Genomic DNA, 25,156 nt, shown 5'->3' on the forward strand with positions numbered 1-25,156 from the left:
ATCACTAATATTACCATTTTGTTTAAGGGCTACAAGTCAGAATGTTTTGCAACTGTGCACTTATATAATTATTTAACATTATCATTGTGGTTCCCAAAGCAGGGCTAATAGGAGCTCTACTGTAGTTCGTTGAATATTGACGAGGAGAGCAGCTGCACCTGCACATTCATTAGATTTAGGATGGTGGCAGCACAAGATGGAATGCAAGTGGATGCAGCACCACTAGCTATAGAAACCAACCAGCAGCACTTGCCTATGCCACAGTGCAGAAAAAGCAACAGGGGTGAAACCTTAGCCACCAGCTGGAATCACCTCCTACATTGAAGTGGCTAACGTCACCACTGTCGCATGGCAAAGGGGCAGGGGCTGTAATGCATTCTAGGAGAATGAGCTTCCCTACCGCCCTTTTGTGAAGTAAAGACATACTTAACTACACGATAACACAGGAATGGAAGTTAATACTTCCAAAACTAAGATCATGGCCCTAAACCCCCAAAAATCATTCAAAAGGGGGGTTTCCATTTGCTGGTCTAAACTCCAGCAGGTAGATCAGTTTGACTATTTGGGAGTGAGGTTTGACCAAATTACTATATGGAAGGCCCAAATTTTAAAATCAGAACTCTCTCTCCTCCATGGCACAACAATAGTCGTTAAGTGCTATAAAGCTACAACACCAAAAACATGGTCCCCAGTGATCTAAATCTATAGGGCTAAGGTGCAATCAGCTGCTTTGTATGGTGCAGAAGCATGGGGTGTGGAGAATGTTAGCGGGTTGGTCACCAAGGAAAATTGCCTTATTAAATCTCTGCTCAACCAGCCAAGAAGCACTCCCACAGTCCCTTTGTTCTTTGACACTAGCCTAGAAAGAATTGCAGATTTAGCTAGGTTGAGACCACTACTGATATGGGTTAGGTTGTGGACTTCTCTGGAATTGTCAATATACAGACCAGCACTGGAGAACGTAGTCAAGCTAGGGAATAGCACCACCATACAATGGCTCATATACATTAAAAATTAACTGAATTTACTAGGTTTGGGTATACATTGGTCCAACTCATCCCAAATTAACATCAATTCGAAATCAGGAGTCAAAAATAAAATGTGGGGCTCATAAGATCGACTTTTACCACCGACAAGCAAAGACAGGAGGGTCGACTGATGTTTCCAGGCCCTTTCAAGCCGCAATCTCACTTGAACAATATATGGATGCATTTGTACCACTGCTAGCTCGCACCCTGCTGCACAATGTTAGTGAACGAATGTGGACACAAGTGGGATTCTGCCGGTTCAGGAACACAAAACTGCTTATTCTGTAACAACTGCACTGAGCATGTAGAACATCTACTCTTTCTGCCTGGAATATGAAAAACCTAGGAGGTCCTAGTTAAAGACAATTTGCATCACCTTGGCACAAGAAACTACAGTGAAGCATACCCAATTTAAAGGTCCGACTGCGGCACTCCCATGGCATTAAGCATTGGGTGCTTCCTGCTAGCTGCCCGGCGCATAAGAAATCCATAGGAATCTTGCCGTAGTATTCTAACCACTTAATACTTGGTTCTGTACACTGCTGGCCTTTGAAATAATGACGAACTGTACATATGTACTCAGTGCTTGCAATGGAAAAATTAAAGTGCAGGTACTCTGTATCAGAGTACCTGCTTGTTTCTGAGAAGTGCCGGTGCTCTCCAATTAAAAGTATTACGTTTTTCTTGAGATGTGCCGGTACTCTCCCTCTCAAAATACAAAAGTGCCGGTACTCAGTACCGGACAGTACCGGCCCTTTTAAAGCACTGTATGGACTATCTGACCGTACCGCTGCTATACCAAGCATTGTTTTTACTGCTAAGATTTCTGCTTTTAGATTGTGCACGTGTACCATGCTTTTAATTCACGTATTTATAAGAATGTTTTATGTTTATACTGTATGTGTGATTGGTTTCGTCCGAAAATAAACAACTATGATGATGAATACATGTTAATCATGGCTGCTTCTCTGCGCCACACCATGAAGCCCCAGGAAAGGACTTTCAGTGTGTGCTGCTAAATTAAAAAAACAAAAGGAAAGTCGTGAAGCTTAATAAATGAATTACAAATGTCAGCACACGTTTTGCCTGAAACATTGCTGGGTGAGTTTTTTCTAAAATGAATCACAAAGTCTGCCCTAGGATAGTCCATAACAGGCTAAGAGCTCACAGAGTGTACACCTTACACGGAATGGTGCAATCTGATTTTGACCTGAAGTGAAGAATGCCTAAAGAGCAAGGGGCTGTTCTACATTACTTACAACAAACAGACTTTCTCCAGGGTAACTAAGGAAGGCATATGTCACTTATCCTGAAATCAGATGTTTGCCTGGGACACGCTGAAAGAAAATCACCAGTTATAAAAATGAACCTTCCATGTTCTTGGTTGTCTGGGTAGCTTGACAAATACTCATGAGTTAGCTGGGATTTAACTTTATAAACACACATGATAGCATCAAATAAGAAAGAAGCCAAAGTGGTGCGAAACATTTGCCATGCTATCCACAAATAAATTAATTCCCATTACTCCGAATATAACAACTACCTCCTGCCCCTCCAACTATCATGGTTTAGAAAAAGTCTCCTGTCCAGTCAATGTACAACCAAAAGCTATGGATAAGCACATTTTCACGGTTACGTATGCACCATATACAATCCATGTGGCATACGCTGCGTGCGGAGAAGCCTGACATTCCGTTGGGTGTTGCAGCATAAAGGTCTGTAAAAGGCGTTTTTTATTTCTACAATCTACCTGCTCTGCAACCAAGGCAGCTTGCCAACTGGAAATCAGCTCAGATATTGATTAAGATGCGCGGCATATTTCTTTATTTCTTTCTGATTCAAGCAGAGGCTGCGCAGCAGACAGGCAGCCTGCTCTTCTGAGGCACAACACAGTCTCTTATATCCCACTGCTTTGAAGAAAGTGATCATTTGAGCCTTTGAGATGTAAATCATGTGCTGTCTGCAGCCCCTCGTCTCTGGGATGTGTTGCATAACAACCATGTAATTAAAGCAAAGAGATATTTTGTGTTTACAGTAATCACCACTTAGGGATGCAGTCACTGAACGCCTGCTACCTCAGGGCCATCCCTGCTCATGGTGAAGTGGAAGAAACCCGTCTGGTTTCGTGTAAAGCCTCGCTGGTCCTCAGGCGAAATGGATGTGCACCGACCAATCACCAATGAGCAGTTCACGTCGGGCCTCCCATGCGGGATGGTGCCGGGTAAAGAGACAAAAGTAGCAAACCGAAAACAAGCATTTGCAAAGCACTAGGGTCTCGCATTTGTCGGAGTTACAGCTGTTCACAGTTGTAAACTCCAACCAGATTTTTCTTGCATTAAACAGCGCAATCCTACAGTTCACACTAATAATACCTATCGGCAAAAGAGCAATTAACTGAGTAACAAGGTCGATAGTATGCGAAGCGCTGGACTTCTGTCCAGCGAGATCGCGCTGCGAAAACAGAGAAAATGTAGTCCACAAACCCAGCGAGCCTCGCATGTTTTCTGTACTTGGTTGCTGCTTCAAGAAGGGCTAACCACCGGAAAAGGCATGACATATGCGTGCCTTCCACTAATCAAAAGAAGTGGATTCTAACAGGCAAGCCCACTTGCCAATGAAAGACACTGACCTGACGTCGACAGAGCTCCGAGCCCTTTTCTAATACCTAAAGCGTCTCGCTAGAGATACGCATGTTCTAGCGCATGCGACGCAGGCTCGACCCTAATAAAAAACAAACATTCAACATCATAGTAAACGCATGGCACAAACGTCCACATCATCCAAACCAGCCCCTTTTTGTTTCTATGGTTATAATTTAGACGAGTAATTATAAAACGTCTCAAGCAAAGTAAATGTACTTGCTGTTTCAAGGAGTTCGATTTCTAGCAAGCGTTAGTATAGCCAACATATTGGCCTTTGCAAGAGATAAAGTTGTGCCCCCACAGTCCAGGACATGTCCTACATTTCAGGCAGTTGCGTATATGTGATCGGGAAATACTGTCACACACTGTAAATCCAGCAAATGGATGAAGTGGGTGAACCACTGCTCCACTGCTCGGTCCCTGGTGGGCAGAAACAAAATGGGACGGATACCTGAACAGAGCACATGATGAAATGCTTGTGTTGTCATGGTTTTTGTAAAATGTTTTATATATATATTTATATATACAAAACGCTGCACTCCATGGCCTGTATTTTCCAAAAGTCTTTAATCTGAGAAGACGTTTGGAGAATACAGGCCCCACAGTTCAGCCAGCGCTTTTGTTTTTAGACAATAACCTTGGGGCACACGGTTAGCCCCCACACTGCACCAGCTGTTGAGCGCTGCAATCTGCTGCATGACCGCATTGTTGAGAATATATATATAGATACACAAAATAATGGCTACAAGCAACATTTTTTGGTCTCAGAAGGCATACACTGGCATAACGCTGCTTGGCTTTGAAGAGAACCACTTTGTGTGAGGATGTGCTCCTGGTAAAAGAACATAATACCACCGCTCATAGTGAAGTTATCCAAAGGCTGAAGTGGGCTGAGCTACTGCACAATAGTGTATGCAGTGCTAAGGGGAAGAAAATTGTGAAATGGCACAACAACAAACCATTGGATGAAGAGGTCTGAAAGCCCTCTTAATTAAATATGTGGGTTAAAATATTTCAGTAAAATCAAATAACCATGGCTAAAGCAGACCTAATAAATAACCTGCCCAAAGAATGCCGGAAGTGGACTGAAATGACTGCTGCATCCCGGAGGTGTTATAAATATTAAATCTGCCCCAGCAAGTATGCATGACTACTACGCGCCCTGGCCTCTGCCACAAAGAAAATGTCAATGTAAATTTAAAATTATTCTGGGGCAAGCATTTTGATACATTCAAAATCTACCTGCTACCTATACTCCCCAGACTATGCAAACAAGAATGGTAACTGACAATGGGCTCCAAGATAAGTTGCAAGATTGTAGCTCCGATGTGTACTCACGCTTCCCCGAAAGTAACTTCATAAACATTCACTCTAACACTTAACCTACGTCAATGAAACATGGTGGCCACTTGCTTTATCACCTTAGAAAGTGCTTCAGTGCCAGACCGGCAGTTCGAAGAACTATGCACATCTTACAATACAAATTAGGGTCCGTTGACTATGTCAGAAATGCTGACCGAAACGTCATAGGCAACTGAACATACACTCACAGACCTTTAAGCAAGCATCAAGGTGGCTTAATCACCAAATAAACAAGCATTGACAAAGCCATTAGGTTTTGCCTATGCGAGATCCATTGGCTTTGGCAATGTTTTTGGACTTGCTGCACAAGCCAGCATGCTGATGTGCAACATGTCTTAAAGTAATGAAAAATAAAGATAAAGGGAGTTATGATGCAACCAGTGCTGACCGCATCATAGCACAAGATTTTTCTTTAGTTTCAGCCATGCTGCACAGCATAATGGTTGCTGCTGTGTAACATGGCTAAAAATGAGAGAAATAAGTACTGTGTGCGGCCAGCACTGACCACATCATGGTTTTTTTTCTGATGGCTATGGGGGGAAAAATGAAGGTTGTAGAAAGGTGTAGGAGGGACAAGCAAAAAGGACGCAGAGAGAGTGGAAGGGACGTGGCAAGCAACAAGGATGCGGGAGGAGGTGGGATGAACGGAAACAAGCAACAGGTATGCGGGAGGGAATGAGAGGGATGGAAAGAGGTGGAGAGGGCCAGCAAACTCTTATCAAATGCTAGATTAAAAACTTTAAAAAGTACATTCATAAATGTGTGGCCAGTGGAAGGACACCAGCCTCAGATATGAAGCTATACTTGGTCCAAGCTCCATGGAAGGCAGGAAGACACCAAGAAAAATAAATGTAGAAGCAGGAGGTCCTGACCAATGAGAAGCAAGGACATGAAAGTGACATCAAAACAAACCAGAGTAAGTAATGATAGGTTAGGAACAGGCTCGAAGCCAGTTTTAAGCCATTTTTCGATTACAAGAGATTTTGCAAAAAAAGTGCATGCACTCTCTCAGGTGAAACCTAAAGATGACAAGACTTCACTATTATCTAATCAGATTGAAACAGGAAAAAAATTCAAAACATTATGGTTGGTAATCAAGTACTAATGGAATGCTAGTTTAAAACTAAAAATCTACCTTTGTAAGTGCACAGCCAGTGAAAGGACATTGGCTGCAGACAGGAAGTTGTAATTGGTCCATGCTCCATGGAAGACAGAAAGAAATTAAGAGAAAGTGAAAGCAAGAGCCTTGACTAATGAGAAGCAAGGAAATGAGAGTGACGTTGAAGCCAACTAATCTTAGGTAATGGTAAGGATGGAGCGACTCTTAGCCCACTTTAATCTTCTTTCTTTTTTTACAAGAGATTTCACAGCGACAGTGCTTGTGCTGTCTCATGTGAAACCTAAAAAGGACAAGACTTCACTATGATTTAAAGAGATTGAAAGAAGAAAAACAACTATCAAACCATAATGGTCGGTAACCGAGCTGTTATGTTAAAAAATATTCTAGAAACATAGGATTGAAACAAGTCAAAGTGGAAATGCATGATGGCTACAGGAACAAAATCAGATATACTGCAGGACTGACCGAAATAGAATCCTCTGTGGCTAAACATAATGTGAATTAAACAAATAGTGAAAGGAAGTGATATCAAACTAATTGCCAAGCTAGAATTTGTTGAATTGGGAATAGGCATCACTAAACTTGGGCAAAACAACAACTAGAATGGACATTGGGTTGTTACCTTTGCTTTGCATCCAATTTTTTTGCAAATTGGAAAATAGGTATTCATTTGGAGTTGATGGACCGATTTGTTTCCACTGCAAGACTAGCTTCTTGTAATTAACTTAACCTTGTGATTCACAACCACCCACACAACCTTTAATATTTGTTGAAACCATTAATGCACGTATTATCATCTTTTGTACCCTGAATGTATTTTGTATTTCATTTTATCAATATATAGGGTGACATAGATTGGGACAAACTATGCAATTTTAAATATATTGTGTTGCGTTTAAATATGTTTTAGTTTTACATAGTTTTATTATGATTTTTAGATACTCATGAAAAAGTCTAAAAAACATTAAAAGGTTTTGGCCTATTAGAATTTTATTAGTGATACCATGACAATTGATAGTAAACAATGTGTGGCAATGCACTACATTCTTTGTCATTTTTCACAATCCGCAACTATCGCTGTACGCCAGCTTCAATCACGCACCTATATGCTTTATTTAAAATGTTGTACATTAATGTCCCTTGATCAATATTAACAGAGTGGAAAAACCTGTAACAAAGCTACCTATTATTTCTTAGGGTATCATCAGATTAGGCTGAACATAATTTATCTGAAAATACTCATATTCAGCTCATCATTGAAAGACTCTTATCGGATCCAGTCTCTTGCACCACACCACCAGTAAGTGACAAAATGCGTGACCTTAACTAGTGCTCTGTAATGCTTATTCTCCTACTTTATGCCTCCCTCCAGGCTGCCAGAAGACCATGTGTGCAACTGTGCCCATAAGTGATATTCACATTACGCAGTTTAGAAAAGTAACCTCAGGAAATGTACTTATCATGCCAATCTACAAACATGGCAAACCCTTTTGTTCTCTGAATCCACAGATTTATCATTGGAAAGCCCAAGTTTATTTTCACTGATCAAGAATAAATCTCAGAATTAGGACTACGGATAAGCAAAAAAATGTCATGAATTGCAAAAGAGTCTGTGCTATTCTCCTTGGAAAAATGAGAGTGAATCACATGAACTTCCCGCTGGTCCAGCAGTTCTCAATCACAAAGAATGGGAATTGACTATGAACCAGGCCGTTCTCGGTTCGTGGGGAGTTACTTGCTGCCCAATACCTTTTTGTCACAGTAGGCAGAAGCGAATCAGTGAAATTTTGCAAACACCATGACTCACTTCTGCTTACCATAGAATGATAAACTTTACAGTGATCTAATTAGAATAGGAAAGCATTGTGATATTTTGGCTGCACCAGTATGCATCCTATCAAAAATTATGGTTCAGTCAATTATATATTTTAGCAGTGTTTTGTGAGCAGTATGACAAAAATCGAGCTGGCAAACGAGAGCAACAGGTTTCTGTCCAACTTGTTGTACCTTCCTATCACATTTTCACAATGCTAATTATAATAATGACTAATATTCAGTTGAGAGTTCATTGATCACTTTGTAATTATTTACCTCGTGAAGTATTTGACTTTACCTCGCAGTTCTGGTATCTACCACACATGAAATCAAAATCAATTACCAGGTTTCAGACAAGACAGAACTAGGGTTGGGGCTGTCACTCAGCAGAGTGTAAATATAATGCATGCCAGCAGACATTAGTTACATATTTGGTGGTCGTAATGAAATACTGACCGGCATTCAGTGGCTTGACACTCTAAGGCCTACTAAGACTGATTCAATTGAAAAATAAGTGGAAATTCCTCAGTGAAAAAAACCTGTATGTTCACACCTTATCCTCGAACCTTGAGAAGGGATGAAATCTTCTGAAAACGGTGTCGGCCTCCCAGTGTGTGGGCTGGGGTAGTACATGAATACAGATGAATGGCTTTTCCTTTTAGGCCTCCACGGAATTAAAATTCCATGGTATTTGCCTCCTTCCTATATGCAGAAGCATAGATTCTTAAAGCACGCCACTCAATCTGCTGAACACACGTTGTAGCCTTAGTGGTTTCAGTCGACTCAAACAATTTAAAGTGATCTTCCGATAAACACCTGCTGACTCGGCTTTTGGTTTCAGCTACATCACTGGCTCAAGCTGATCAACATTAATTCCAAAGCCGGTCCAGTCAGCTCCGCTGAACTAACACTTTACAAGCGATAACTTTTCGAGTTAAAATAATCACACATGGCGCTTGAAGTCAGTAGGAAATGTATGTGGGAAATGCTCAGCTGGAGGTTTTATTGAGACTTTGAGACACCCATAATTTGGTCTGCGGTTCTCGTTGTTCCTTGGCAAAAATCCAGCATTCACAAACACAAAATTGATTGCAGAGCATTGATTTATACAGTAGTAGCACATATTTGCATCCATATTAATATGATAAATTGGCTGATTTTTATGTTGCTGACAAAAAGCTCATTTGTTGAGTGGAAAGAAAAAGTTTCCATACAGTGGGTTAAGTGTTCTGTAACTTAGTGGGTTCCATATAGTTGCGGATTTCATATGGTGATTGAAAGAAGCATAGTTTTACCTCCCTATAACATGAATCTGATTTGGTTGCAGCAGTGTAATCTATAGTGCTGCATAAAATAAATGAAATATACAACGTTTCATGCACAAAAAAAACGCTAGTCCCTAGTGAGAAGTGTACCCAATGGGGGATATCAACTATCTCTGCCGCTGAAATCCGATACCCATCGGGTACATAAGTACCTTCCATTGACATTTTCCCCTCCAAATAAGCAAGGCGCAGATATTTTTTAGGTTTCCCTACCAGAATTCACACCTACCATAATTCACCACACATTTTTTACCCAGTATTTTTCGGCATTAATAACTTGATAAAAATGGAGCTAGTTGAAAGTACGGTATTGCAGATGTTCATCAGCCCCGCTAAATAAAAGCTTAGGTAAACTCTTCAAAACGTATAATTCAACACCTGCACAAAAAGGGGTTTGCACAATTATCCAGCCGACTTGTAATCAGTGTGTGTGATTTAATCTTTTTTATCCTTGGAAAATCAAAAGAATGAAATAGAGTATCTAGGCCTAGAACCCGTTTCTCTTAGGTCTATGTTGATTCTAGAACAACTTGAAGTAAACTTCATTGGGCACTCTAAAAAGGGACGTCCTGTTTAGACCCACTTCTTCTGATTGATCGGAACCTAAATTGCAGACTCCCTCTAGACAATCATCAAGGGCCTGGTGCTTCTGATGCTAATGATGTTGTGTAGATATGCACACCCACAGTATTCTCAAAACAGTTTTGCAGGTGCATTTGATAATACACTGGCTTCTTAGATATTAAATAGGATCATTACATTTGGGGGCAGATGTAGCAAGCAGTTTTGCCCATTCTGTGTCTATGGGAAAATGTGTTCGTACATATGGCCCTTGCTCCTTCCAGAGGAAGAATTTGAGATATGTAAAACTTCAAAATGAATTCCTGCACACAACACATTCAGTCAGGATCAGGTAGAAAGATTGCCACTGTGCCTACTATGAAGAGGGTGGAGGAAGTGCAAAGCATTTAATTCATGCACCAAAGTGATACAGGCGCACCAAAGAGCAGTGTATTTAACAAAGTGCAGTTTGATGTGATAACAAGCAAGGTGTAGGTCTCAAGAGCAGGCAGTACTGGATGATTGACACCACCCACCACTCTCAGCCACCTCTTAGCACAACTGTGCGACTGTTTTGCTTTGCTATATGAGTTTTTTGCTTCAGTTTTCATGCAGGCCTTTTCACAGTCAGCACCCGAGAGAGTTCTGTGAATGAGCATAACAGGAGGTAGGAACACTATTCCTTCTTTACATGGTCTTTTTCCGACTTCTGCCCCAACACTGCAGACATCTATCAGTGAAGGCCAGTGCTTTAAATGGACAGGTACTGTCCGGTACTGAGTACCTGCATTTCTTTAGTTTGAACGGGAAAGTACCTCCACTTCTCAGCACTGCTACAATGCATTACACTCATATATTTCCATTTAAAGCACTGGTGAAGACGGACCTTACATGCTGGTAGGGAAGCTAACTCACAAACTACTTCTAGAGAATAACGATGTTCAGACTTGGGGGCAGATCTATTATTATATTGATTGCAAAAACTGGGCGCAATTTGTGACTAGTATTTTTGTGACCAGTATGAAATTTTGCAAGCCGACCTGTTTTAATAGATCAGTTCATAATATTCTGAATTGGCGCAAGTCACAATCTGACTAACATAATTAATAATCACTAGGTAGGTTGAAAATTATGAATTACTTCATTTGGATACAGTCACATGGATGGCTGCCTCCAGCAGTCAACACTCCATCATGTTTGTGATTGCATTTAAATAAAGAAACCTTTTTTAAGCAGCCCAATTGCCTTAAAGAAAATGCACTGCTTTATAAATAACAATGATATTAATAACTTTTTCTAGACGTTTCTCTGAGATTTGGCAGTGGTCCTCTGGACCACTACGTAATCCCCCAGAATCTTGTTCCACCATTCACAAAGGGCAAAGGGTCAAAAAGGGGACCAATTTCCTTTTGTGAATGAGTTACAACCCCAACATTGGGTTCAGTAACTTAACAATGGTTTGCAACTGCAATTAGGGTTGCAAACCAATTATAGACAGGGTACAGTTTTGGTTCAGATTCGGAAGGGATTCCCAAACACGTTGCCGAACTGGTATTCAGTCACAATCCCTTTTTTGATCGAGCTTGCAAACGCTTTGACCTCTTGTAAGTATTGTGTGCTTTTAACCAAGCCCATCTCACGCTCATCACTTTCACTCATTCTTTGGCTTGTCTTTCAAAAATCCTTTGTTATCACTGGGAAATGCATCACGTGTGTCCCTCCTTGGAGCGGTTTTGCTACTGCCTCGCAGACTGCCATTGTAACATAATTGCATGATTGCCAATACATTTGACTGCAAGCGAACATCATTTCTTTTTGTGTCTCTTGTTTGCGCTCATGGCAGCCATGGCGCTTTGAATCATCTTGCTTACGTCAACTGTTTTTATTTTTATCTTCAATTTAAGTGGCCAGAAAAGTCCAGTTAGGAATTTTCAGTGCTAATAGCTCTAACTCAAGCAAATGCGAGACCCATTGCATTGCAAATCCTTGTTAGGAGCTGTTAAAACTTTTCCGGACAAAAATGGCACTGATACATAATATTTTTTTTTTTGCGGTTGCAAAATAATTTGATTCCCGATGTTTGCAACCATAAAATGGTTGGTTCATCTGGCCTTTGAACCACACCAAACCTCTGTTGTCTCCTTGGGAGCCAGACTGTGCATGATCTAAATATCTTTCAAATCTGCTTACCACATATCTGATGTTTGATACCAGACATCTGGAAGGTAACAGCTTCGCACTGGGATAGAAAACAGGACTGGGTACCAAAATATAAGTGGCCTACTTTAGCAAATCAGAAAACTAAAATTGAGACAGTTTTGAACTTCTAACGACAAACTACATAGGTGTTTTGCAGGGAATGGGAGACATCATGCATTAGGGCATGCTGCAGACAATGTTTGTAGGTAGATCAGGGAAATGAACAATAAAAACCGACCGACTAGATCATAAAATAGGTTCCCAAGCAAAGAAAAAAAATGTCTCACACACTGAACTGTAAGACCAGCCCTTCAAGCATTGCTTGATTGCCGTATAGGCCAGTCAGACCCTGTAACATACTTCTCTCTCAAAGCGTCGTATTCTTAACTGGCCTGGCGTTGTTCTGCTTTCAGGTGGTCTTCTAGGTGTCCAAAGGTGTCTAGTACTTCATGTAGCACTTATGTCATTTTATATTATGTTATGCAACGTTCCTTTTTTTCTAAACATATTTTATTGAGTATTAAAGCAGAACTGAACAGTAAGCCAAAGACAGACATCATGGGGTACACCAACATTGCAAATTCATCTATCATAACCCACAATGCCCCAACTATATCCCCCACCCACCACCCCAAGTTGCGATGCAACGTTATGTTATGTAATAAAGATAACATTATATTACCATTAGGATGGTCTTGCAACACTGTCAGGATCAGGTGTCCTAAGGCACTAGTCTTCAGGATTCCTACACAGTGTCTCTTTCCTGTGTGAATGGGATTATCAATAAAATGGGTGTGATTTAAAGTTGGTTTGTATTCTTTCTTGTTCGGATTAGTTTTTACTGTATGTAGCCGGACATTTTTGCCACATAGATAGTGTAATCTGTAGGACTGATATAAGCATTCCCCACGTGCAGCTAGGACAATGTGGTAACTGAACAAGTGCCGCCTCCCTAGGGTCCACAGTGTCCCTCTAAATCAGAAGGGCTGTAGACAATCACTACATAACTAGAATGACAACAAACCACAAAAAGAAGTAAGGAAACATAATAGTACGGGGTAACGGGAAATGAGTTCACATTGAGTATGTTTAGTATTAGTTACTTGTTATACTCAAGTACGTTCCCTTCGTGGACCAAATCCAACGCTCTCACTTGGTTTCTGGTGGCAGCAAAACAGGAATAATAGTGTGCAACTGTCAATTACTGAGAAGTTGAATATTAACCACAACAAAATCTCGGAACTTACAGGCATGTGGTCGCATGCACGGCTCAGCCTCTGTGCCATGTGTACTACTGACTGAAATACATTGCTGGGGAAATATGGATTAAGTAAAGTTAAGTAAGTAACATAATTAAAACGCGGGTTAATATATTTTGCACCTAATTGCTACTTTCCTAATGATAGCAGAAATAGTTTTTACCAAAATCTATTCTGGATCATGTTACATAAAGTTTTGCAGCAGGGGGACGTGGAACTGACTAATTTTCCATTAATTTTAATGGACAGATAATGCAAAATGTGGAAGATGGGAATAAGGCTGCAGCACTATCCACGGTGTATTCCATAAACAACACACTGGTGCGTCGGTTTTGCACTTGTGCAGAATCGCTAGGTAACATAGCTCAGTGGCTAACCGGTGTGGTCCATTTCTTAGTAAGCAGCAAAAATTGTGAAACATTGTATGACTCGGTTTTCGTTAACAGGTGCACATAATATGAACCATTGGTTGTACTGAGGGATTCAGATCAAACTGCACCTGGAGCAGGATTGGAGCAGGTGTAATTGTACCTTCTTGTTCACCAGTGGCTCCAGTGCATTTGGGGTGACTGACCATGCTCACAAGCTAAGAACTGGATCACTCCCTTTTAGTCTCACGTGCCAGTCATTTTAGAAGTCTGTAGGTGAATGCCACTTAAGGACCGTATTAAAAACTTATAGTGGGCTTGGATTCTGTCCATTTGTTGGCTTTATAGCCACTCAGATTTTCTTCCTTCTTCTTCGATAGTTTGCTCTCCTTTTCTTGTGTATGTCCCTCCCACGGAGCAATCCCTCTTTACCATTCTTCCCCACTGTTTTCATTCAGGGAACTTATTTTTTCTTTATCTTTCAGCAGTCCATGACTGTGCACATTTTCTAGCTCTATTCCCCGTGTGCTGCAACCTTTCCAAATGCTACTCACACCACCACTGCTCGGTGTTGCTCCCTCATTTCTCTCTTCAAGCTCATCCATTGTTTTCTCCGACTCGCTGACTTTTATGTTTTTCTAAACGCCTCCAGGGCCTAGTCTAAAGTGCCTATTTTGCTCCCTGGTCCCAACCCACTAACCTGTTTCCTCACGCATTCTTTTGTTTTTCCATGAACTTCTTGCAGTTCGTATTTTCATTAAATTTACTTTTATATGACAGCTGTCACTCGCTCCACAATGTATAAATCACTTTTGCACCACTAAATATATAATTCTTCCATTTACTGATTCAAATGGCATCCGCCATATGGGATCGGTAAATAAAAACAAGCAATGGCAAAGCCAATAGGTTTTGCCTCTGCAAATTCTATTGGTTTTGCCAGTGTTTTGTTAGCTATGTTACACAGCAGAGTGAGCTGCTGGGCAGCATGGCTTAAAGTTAAAAAAAGCCTTAGGGTGCTTGTCAACGCTGGCTGCATCGTAGCGTTTTATTTAAACTATAAGCCATGTTGTAGAGCAGCTCGCGCAGCTGTGCAACGTTTTAAAAATGAAGGTGTCCCTCTGTAATGCATGTGGTAATTATGTAAAGCACTCCGGTACCTCTGGGATCAAGTCTGCGCTACATAAACTAGGGACAAAAATGTAATTTATTAAAAATGTAAGTGCCTGAATGGAAATGAAAAGGATACAAGAGAGGGGGTTGGTGGCCACAAGGGAGAAGGACATTGTGAGTTAAAAGCAAGGGGGTCGTTCAAAACAATAGCGGGGGTGCAGGTGTCGCTAAGTGTCCCTTTGATATGTAACGGATGCTCATGTAAAGCACTCCAAAACCTTCAGGTCATGTTTGCGCTACAAAAATGAGGCAACATAATAAATAAATACAAATTAAAGCCCCTGAAAGGCAAGACAGTGAAGAGAGAAGACAAACACATGCACTCATATGGAGTGCTCATTCGAAAATGTACAAAAAAGTACCTGCAGAGTGAGTAGGTTGTGGAAGGTCACTGCCCAGTAGCCAGTCGCCAGTGAACAGAAGCTGTACGTGGTCCAAGCGGCACGCCGGGCAAGGACAGCAAAGCAAGATTGAAAGTGAAGCCACACTATGTGCAGGTTTTCTTTTTTTATTCAAGAGATTTTGCAAGCACAGCACAAACGATGTGCAGGTGATACCTGAAAAAGGCACCCGCATCATTACCTAGGTGCACACAAGCGTGGTGATTTATATCCATATGTACAGCATCATACATGCCTAGAAAATGATGCAACTGCCACCAGAAGATGCATCAGCCTGTCTCATTTTCCTTTTTTTGCCAATGCTTTGCAGCATTGGCAAGAAAATATAGGCAAAGCCACTAGGTCAATAAGGCGAGACATACTGCCTTTGCTGATGCTTGTTCAGTTCCAATGCCACAATTGTAAAACACAGTCTTTCTATGTGCCCAAACAATCATGATAAACTGTATGTTAGTAAGGAAAATAAAGTCTTGTACTTTGCTCACTGCCGTGACCCAACAAGCTAATGATCCACAATAGTATATGACAATAGTATATGGCGGCATGAGACAGTCAGTTGCAAATGCACACTCAAGTAAATAGCCTAACAAAACAAATCACCAGCCAACACAAGAACTAAAGAAGATAAACAAATTAACAAATTATATGCTTAGGAACTCAGAGAGAAGGGAGCCACCATCAATTAGTGCATGAAGTCACTTGAGGCTATCAACGCATACACCAATGACAATCAAAATGAAGGGTAGAATGAGTAAAATAAAGCTGGATTTAGAAATGAGCGTGACATGATATGTGAATTTCAGCACGCCAGACACTGCTTTATCATTTCCACTGAGTTTAACAATCAGTTAGTGGAACTCGTTATTGGTAGAGGCACCAAAGGCCGAGAGGGATGTTTTACTGATTGACAACAAAATCTGGAGGTGCAAAACAGAACCAAGAGGGGGCGCTTCAAGTAAGACGAATGGGTGGTCTGAAAAGAACACTTGTCGGCTTGCGAATAAAACACTAATAATAGAAACCTACTCTGCTCCACATGCAGTCCCTGAAATAAGATATACGAGATAAATAGAGCGTGAGTGTAGAAAGGGCATCATATTCTGGGCGACTGAAGTACTGCAGCCAAGGAATCCTGGGGGACAGATGGCTGGAGGGAGCGCCAAAAATGGTGGCTTATAATAGCACAGCTTCCTGTAACAATGCCCGTTCCCTCCTATTCAGGGACAGCTCTTGAGTAGGGAAACCTTTGGCAAACATGAGGGGGTTAGTTTTGCGATGAAATTGTCTGTTTGCATGAAGTCAAGAGAACTGCCAGTCCTGTAGGCTTGTAGAAGATGCATGCCCGGAGGGGTAAGAGGCAGATCCACATTAAGTGGCAGTCGAGACCAGTTGGGTCACCGTTGGAAACAGTGTTAGTGTTGCTATGAAGGCATAAGGCGTCCTAGCAAGGTGGGACTTGTGCTGAAGAATGAGATCGAGAGCAGGCCTCGCGCTGTCTGGCTTAGACAAATTCCAGTCCTTTGAGTGTGTCTCAAAACCAATTCCTTGACTCTTAAAACGTTTTGTTGGAGAATACACAACTATAAGATGTATATAATAATTTCCTACACAAGAATCCCAAAGTGCCTTCCTTATGCCAAGAGCCCCCTGATGGACAATAATATGAATAACAACTATCATTATTATATTTATTCAATGTACTTATACTGAGGCAACTTGAGACTAGGAACGTATATTGAGAGGGCAGAATAAAAGATGGTTTTGAAAGGATAAAAAGCCCAAAGCAGATGCTAGTTGCCCTACCAATAACCCAAAGGAACCAGTAAGCCAGCGGCCAAGATTGAGAACATAGATGTGGTCTCATTGCATCTTTAATAGCTGAAAAGTTGTGGATGGTGTGAAGATCCATGGGCACGTCATTCCATAGGCTATATCCCCAGATCTGGAACGAAAGGGCCTTTGTAGGCATCCTAAAGGATTTCTCGATTTGCAAACGTGGAGAGTGTTCATGGCATGTCTGAAGCTCCTCCAACAAGCAGACCATCACGACTTTAACACTGTTGTAGACCTGCTAAGAAGCAGCCCAAAAGTTCGGATCCGTCAACCTCTGGTATTTTTGATATATGAAGGAAGCTTCAACTGTAACACCATAAGAGCCAATGTATTCGGCCATGCCAGTCAGGTTCTGGCCGAACACATTCACGACACAGAGACTGCAGACCCCCTGTAGGTCAAATACAACTTTTGTCTTTGTCATAACAATCAATTGAGAAGCCCCCACATTGGAACCTGGTGTGCAGTGCATCCAGCAAGCAGAGCTCTCGGGAAATGCTTTCACTGCTGCAGCTATGCCGTTGCCCATCCGCTGTCTCTGGCACCTGCACACTTTGTCTCAGTGACTTCTATCACCTCTATGTTCCAGATTTGATCAGGTATGATTCAACATTCTAAGGCTGATTTCTTATTTTTCACATGGATGGCAGAGTTGGAGAAGAGTACGGGATCCCTGTCCGAGTGGTCATGTCAGGCCAACATATGAGAATGCTTGCCTTGTTCCGCAATATTTCCGGCACATGGGGATTCTGTTCAACTAGCCCCTAAGGTCCTACTGCTGGCAGAGTAGGCACAACAGTTGTCTCATAGAACCCAATTTTTTTTTTATCCTTTAAGCCTGTGCGTCACTGCCCCCAAGAGTCTTATTTCAGAGAGGTCTGTCTTAGGACCAAGGGAAAATGCAACACCTCTGCTGTGAAATAATCTCTGGTGTGTTCTTTAAACATGTGGCCACTATACCATACAGCTGTGCTCTGCAGAAATGTGACTGCTATCCCGCACAGGCTGGCATACGAAAATTGAAAGATTATGCAGAGGTTAGTAGGCAATACAAGTAAAAGAGGTAGAATGGTGACATGTCGCAACAGAACAGTTATTCTAGATACAACAGGTGAACAAGTGAACATTGTCCAAATCATGTTGCTGTGAAAAATGTTTCTTTTCCAAAAGCCCATCATGTCCTAGAAGCGACTCCAAATATGCTTACCATTCAGAACTGAAAAACTGAATTTATTTGTTCCGATTTCTGGAAATCCCTGCTTGTATTTAGGGTATTTATAGCTTGTTCAAAATGAGAACGATCGTTTTTTTCTACAAGCTCACCTCAACAGACACTTCTCTTTTGGTGGCCACCCTCCACCCAGATATAGTTAGCACAGTGGCCTGGATGCTCACAAGAGTTGGGCTCCATCAACAAGTTCTCTAAATCCGATTATAGGAGTCTGAAATATTGAAAAATAGCTATGGGTAAGAGGACAACCTCTTGTCTCCACACCATGCAGTCATTGACACTTCAGTGTTAAGAATCTGCCCCCGTTCACTGACATCCCCACTCCTTCTGAAGATGGTTTGACTGCATTTATCCTTTCAATGATGGCCATAAAGTGGGAAAATCGGTTCATGTTAAAAGCTTTACAAATATTATCCCTTTTAATACATCACATTCATTTATCTATATACATGTGCAAGCACAGTAGATGCACTGAGGTTCCTCCTTTAGGATGTCTGAGAGACAAAACCATTTGTTGCTCAGACATCTACTTACATCAGAGACCCCCACACATTTTATCAGCTGTGTGGAGAATTGACCCTTTTCGGACAATGGTCAGATCTTTCTCACTTTGGACATTTAGCACCTGTACACTAACATTCCTCAACAGGAGGTTATGGGAGTGATAAAAGAGGGACTAAATATTCATCTCACCCCTATGGAGGACCCTACCAACTTCATCATCGATCTCCTGGGTACCGTAATGCACAAAAAATGATTTACATTTCTGGATGAATACTATCTTCAAGTGATGGGTGTTGCACTGGGTGCTTCAATCACCCCATAACCTAGCTATCTTGTACATATATGACTATGAACGTATGAATATATATACTACCATAACATGTCTTTATGGAAATATTACATTGATGATATTTTATGATTTGGATAGGATCTGAATATGAACTTAACAATTTCCACCAATGGCTCAATTGCCACACCTACCCACATTTCTCAAGTATGTGGTCTGGCGCCCCTGGGGGGTCACTATAAATGTAGCTCATGTAGAGTTTGTGATGATACATTATACACTATTTTTTTTCAACACATGACTGTGCAATTTTCTTTCACCTGCCACACAAACTGTAGTTCTTAAAATGTGATCTATGCTATCTGGTGTCTCTGCGGCAAAATGTATGTTGGAATGACTACTTTATGGATGTGCTGCAGGATCCAAAATATGAGCAGAATACACTGACAGAAAACTACTGTTCCATTAGTTGAACACTTTCAACAAATGGGCCATACTACACAAGACATCAAATGGCAAGTAATCAAACAAGCACAGAAGAATACCAAAATTACCAACATTCGTTGGACTCCCAAGGCACTACAATACAGATGGACAGACATCCACAGTCTGCTATTGCAAGTCTAAATATCAACGATGAGACTATTCAGGCATTGTCTACCTTTAGATAGTGATGATGGGATCATTTTTCCCACAAGGACTGTGATTTCTTGTATTTCGCTATTTGACTTGGGGGATCTGGTTATGTCATATTTTGGGTCCCCATAGGTATATACTATTATATAATATTGTATATTGTTATGTAATGTCATGTCTGTCCTTTACTATGTATATTTGTGTTGTCTTGTCCTACATCTATTGATTTTTGCATTGACGTTGTAATCTTCCTTTCTTTTTTTTGTAACTACCTTTTTTTAAACAGTTTTTTCTATGTTCTGGATGTTGCCTCTAATGCACTATGTTGTTTGTTCTCCAGATGTACAGTCTCATGCCCCGGGTGTTGCTTGCATCCCTGTTTACATCAATCTCCATTGAGATATGACCCTTGATAGATCCCCACAAGTAGCATCCTCCTCAGGCAGCCTGCCTTTCTTTCTTTAACTGACTCCTTCTAGGATACTCCACTTACTTTCATATGCAGTCATTTAACAGAGGGGTTTCTGACCTCTACCTTCTTGCTTGAATGTGTTCTGAGTCGGAACTTTACAACTATTCAAGGCCTCCTAGTTGCTACACCTATGCTATGTAAGTTTTTGATTCAAAGCTTTCCTCTCTTAAATATATTGACCATGTTGATTGTGCTTCAATTAATTTTCCGGCCTCTGTAGTGTTTACCTAGATATAACTTTCTGTCCTTGATGGTTGGCCCTATTCTTTGTTCACTATCTCAAGGAGCTTTATTAATGTGTTTGTCTTTTGGATTGTCGGTTTGGGATTTAAAGTGGTCTCATCAACCGTTCTTTCATCCTCCTTTTTTCCACATCTATAGATGGTCCTTTGGGCCAAAACATATTTTTCCCTTAATCAATACTGGTGCTCTTTGGCTAAAGCTTTTCAGTAAGCCTGGCAGTGTTTTGATTCTCCCCTTTTCTTTTGCACATTTTGGTGACTTGTGCTTTACTTTTCTTATTCTTTTATAGGTTGCTTCGCTCAAATGTCTTTTGACAGTTGGTTATGATGTTGACTTCAGTCCAGTTAACTATAGGGGTTGAAACTTCCTCTTAACAATTTAATATGGACTGCCTCATTTGACTGTATTTTTATTTCCCAGATTTGAAAAGTTTCAGCTGATGTTGGATTTTTTACATGTTGTGTCTTTCAATTGTGGTTTATTACAATTATTGATGTAGTGTACTGTACGTTTGCATTCCCCTGTGTCACAAACTATTCACTGTGTCCTCACACTATTTGCACTGCATCATTGTAATTCATTGTGATTGTGATTTAAAAGTTTGAATTGATTTATTAACCTCCTGTGGTTATATTATGAATCCAAAGGACTCATTTACGTTCCAATGTGTATGCAATTACTTATTTCAATAATCTATATTAACTAGGCTCGGGCTTACCTTATTATGATGTATTTTATTTCTTTTTCTTTTTCATTTGCCCCCTTTCTCCGAGTGAACCCATTATTTGATATGTTTATTTTACCCTGGTTCTAAGGGTAACTAACGTCAATGCACTTAGGTTTGCACCATAAACGTGACTAGTCCAAGGAGAAGAAACATCTTATTTCTACTTGCTACTTCCACTGTGCATGTGAGCTACTTTCTGCAGCCCACATGCAAGGAGGAATAGATCTCTATTCTGGATGTGATTAGTAAAAGTGCATCAAACGAGTACCCTAAATGTAAGTATGTGTTCTTTCATATGTGCACTTCAAAGTATGACTTTAGAGAGCGTGTGGGAATTCTACTGCACTAGTAGAAGTATTCTCTCTACCGCTCCCACTTTACACAGCAAAGCTGCAACCCAAATCAGTGCAACAATAAGCCACGTTTGCACCGGTCATTCCATTGTACCCCTGCAACAAAGCAGCAACTCCACCCCGTACAGAGAACAGTTCGGTAGCGATTCTAGGCGCTTTGCTGCAAAATATCAGAGGTGTCCATGTGGTGTTCGGATCAGGTTCAACATGCTGTGGTAGTGTAGTAATGCCCTGCATCCCCTCTAGCTCATTTATTAACCCCACCAACCACCTGCATAGCTCACATACCTCCTTACTAATCATCACATTTACGTCCTCTTAATTTAATCCACCACAAAGAAACAAAGTAAATAAATGCATGATTTCCTTAAGAGGACAAGATTTTTTTCAATGATCCACAATAACCAATAACTACTGGACTAACCAATAAGTCTGGGTTCCCTGAGCATGGTGCTGCCCAGCATAATCCGCTTCAACATTCATAGGGGGAGCGAACTCTAAATAAATGCAATTACACTATGATACAACAGCTATTGGTTATTTATTGCTTAATTTCCTCTGGGTATTCATTACACATTGATGAGCTGTTTTCAAGAAACTACTTGTCACACTGTTAACAGAATCCTGCGCTCTGAGTAATAGTCAGTTTTTGACTCTGTCACTAGAACTCATTGGTGGTAAAATCCAGGCTTTCACAATGTTGTGGGTCACGAACTCGGTGGGGGTCGGAGTAAGGATACGGTGTAATAGGGCTGCCTTCAGCCTGTGCGTTGTGCATGAAAGCTGGCATGCACAACGCGGGTAGACAACATGGCTAGTCCTGGCCCTCAAAAGCAAAACGTCGTCATAGGAAGTAACATCTGGGAAACCCTCTCTAAGCAGGATGTGTTCACTTAAAGAGTGCCCAACCCAGCATAGACGCAGGTGGGGAGAAATCACTCACTAGCTTAATTTTGTTAATGGAAAAAAAAAGAAAAAAAAATATATATATATATATATATATATATATATTTATATATATATATATATATATATATATACAGTGCTTGAAATGGAAAAAATAAAGTGCAGGTACTTTGTGCTAGAGTACCTACTTGTTTTCGAGAAGTGCCGGTACTCTCCAATTCAAAGTATTACGTTTTTCTTGAGATATGCCGGTACTCTCCGTCACAAAATAAAAAAGTGCCGGTACTCAGTATCGGACAGTACCAGCCCATTTAAAACACTGTATATATATATATATAGAGAGAGAGAGAGAGAGAGAAAGAGAGAGACAGACAGACATGGTAGAACTTGAAGAGTGAGCGCAAAGATAGAGATGGAGATCAGCAAAGCCACTGGGTGGCCCAGAAGACCAGACAAGGCCTCATTTTCTACATTAGGGACAGTCACAGCGCCTTTCTCTGCAGCTGGGCCTTTCTGTGTTTTCTCCTCCTCCAGAAGCACTATAAGCGGGGTTCGGTGTGTAAAACAGAGGTACGTGCACCAGCTTGCACATAAACACTGATAGGCAATGCTGGCTGTGAGCTGGATATGCCAGGGGTTAAGGGGGAAGATGGTGAAAAAAGTCTGGAGCAAAGGTACTGCGAGAGGGTCATCAACTCCTTAGCGCAAGGAAGGTATCCTGAGGACGGGGGTCGCAGGAAGGGAAGCAGAAACCCCTGGGAGCAGAGGACCGCATGCACGGCACTTCGTCCCGCACACATTTCTCGACCATGGCATTTATCTCACACCTCGAACACCATCCGCCAAAATTCTTGTTCAGCTTTTTACTCCCATCCCTGCAGTTTCTCAACAATGCTAAAGTAGAAACCCTATCCTCTGAGCAGTAGTAACAGAAAGAAGTAGACCTAGTGCCTTAACCAAGTTTGTAAGTGCGGAGACCAACAGAACACGGTTCCCAATGTGCACTTTTTGCTTTGTGTGTTGACGACTGAGGGGAGGTTCGCTGTAAGCCGCATTAAGGAGCTTTGCTTGTCTGCAGGAAGGCAGGGGGTTGGCCTCTGTGTCCTGCTGCAGTTCTTCACATGGATACGTATCAGGTCATTGTTCCAAGAAAAGCAGGCTCGCTGCTATTTTTACCGAAGCGCTCACTCCAAGTGCTTAGCTCTGAAAAGCGCTCGGCAGCCTGTCGTGCGCTGCTCCTCTCAACACGACCAGCTAGCACAGCCACCCGTCTCCCCCTAACAGCCTGAAATGCAACACGCGTGTGCGGGGCCACTCCGCCGCAACCCCGGAAAACGAATTTACAGAGTGACCGCAAACTATACAAACCAGAAACACCACAACTTTGCTCCATCAACGTTCACAGGAGCCAAGTATCCCTTCTTGCGCAGGAACAGGGCTATTCTTCAGAGTGGAAAGGTGCCATTTAACAAGGCCAGGCTAAGACCTGAGCAAATGCACAATGCAAACAACAAATAAAAACACACCCTGTTAGCGGAGACCTGCAAATGGATTAACAACTGCATGCGACAGCCAGTGAACCGACTTGAGACACCAAGTGCAGCACTTGGGACAGTCGAGGTTTGGGCAGGCGGGGATGGGCGATGACATTCACTCTGTGAGAAGGAGTTTGTTTATGAAGGAACGTGACCTTATTACTACGCCTCTACCCTTAACGCTGGCAGGGGAGGAGGTATAAATCCCTGTCATAACGAGACAGGTTCTGATGTGTCTCTGCGGGAGAGGTTTATTCGAAGATAGGTACTGTCTCTCCCGGGATTTCAGAGCGCGCACGTCTGTGAGCAGTGAAGATAGATGCCCACACACAAAGCGCATGCCTTGCAACTCTGTAGATACATTAGCATCAGGGGACTGTTCCTTACTGCAAAACCGGACATGTGGCACAACATGCCGGCGAAGCAGCTTCATTTGTGGCACCTTTGAACCTCTCTCCCCTCCCCCGCCCAGACACAGCGTCCCATCCGACCTCCCACTGCCTTCTCTGTGAATGTGGCCAGCGTCTTGACAGATGACTCGATAACGCTGCGTTGGTTGTTGATAAGCAGGCATGAGTCAATCAGCCCGTGGGCATAACTGCCACCAAAACGAAGTGGGTATTTAGGGTGCCTGGCTACTTAACACAATGTACGTAGAACTTCACGTACAAAGTAAACTGGGTGTGATGGTAGCCCCCAGAGGTGATGACTCGAGCAAGGGCGTAAAATTCGGTGGTGCAGAGGGTGTAGTGGTGCCAGGACCCAGAGGATAGAGCGGCCCACTGAACCCCGATTACAGCTTACTTTTATTTTACAAGCAGCAGCAGTTGGGGTAACCTCTCATTGACTTCAGCGGGGCCATGGCACCCTGTCTATGCCACCGTGCTGAGGAGGAATTCAGAGGGGAGCTGCAGCACGCAGCACGGTGATGCAGCGAGTCGTGGTAGCTGGTGACACAGCACAGCCTCGTTTCCCCGCAGTGGAGCAGGACTGCAGTGCATCCCGCACACGCCGTCCCCGCTGCAGAAGCTCTAGCTGCAATCTGGGAACCAACTTCACTAAAGACGAGACCTGCCCTCCGCTGCTTTTGTGTTCTTTGACACAGGGTGGGTGCCCCGAGGGGGAGGGGACACTGAGGAGCCGAACCATGACAAGACCTCTAAAGGGGCACACATCT

At 42.0% G+C, this 25,156-nt stretch overlaps 1 protein-coding gene across 8 annotated transcripts in view; it reads right to left on the reverse strand.

Moving 5' to 3' along the window:
- Positions 1-25,156, reverse strand: part of FHOD3 (formin homology 2 domain containing 3) — a 1,176,281-nt gene that overhangs the window by 1,150,231 nt on the left and 894 nt on the right. The window lies entirely within an intron of this gene.

The sequence above is a fragment of the Pleurodeles waltl genome, chromosome 2_2 (assembly GCF_031143425.1).
Source record: "Pleurodeles waltl isolate 20211129_DDA chromosome 2_2, aPleWal1.hap1.20221129, whole genome shotgun sequence".
Classification (NCBI taxonomy): Eukaryota; Metazoa; Chordata; class Amphibia; order Caudata; family Salamandridae; genus Pleurodeles; species Pleurodeles waltl.